Genomic DNA, 319 nt, shown 5'->3' on the forward strand with positions numbered 1-319 from the left:
AGAGCTTGTAACACTCCAAAGAGAAAGGAAAAAATTAAATTGCATCATATGACCCCTTTAATGTTACTTTTTAAAATAATAAATAAGTCTTAACCAGTCTTAAGTGTCAATTTTTCAAAATTGAGATTTATACATAATCTGAAAGCTGAATAAATAAGTTTTGTAATAATAAGTTTTATTGTTAGGATAGGGCAATATTTGGCCGAGATACAACTATTTGAAAATCTGGAATCTGGGTGTAAAAAAAATAAAATCAAAATATTGAGAAAATCACCTTTAAAGTTGTCCAAATGAAGTTCTTAGCAATGCATATTACTAA

The sequence above is a fragment of the Sinocyclocheilus anshuiensis genome, unplaced genomic scaffold (assembly GCF_001515605.1).
Source record: "Sinocyclocheilus anshuiensis isolate Anshui unplaced genomic scaffold, SAMN03320099.WGS_v1.1 scaffold914, whole genome shotgun sequence".
NCBI classification, from domain to species: Eukaryota; Metazoa; Chordata; class Actinopteri; order Cypriniformes; family Cyprinidae; genus Sinocyclocheilus; species Sinocyclocheilus anshuiensis.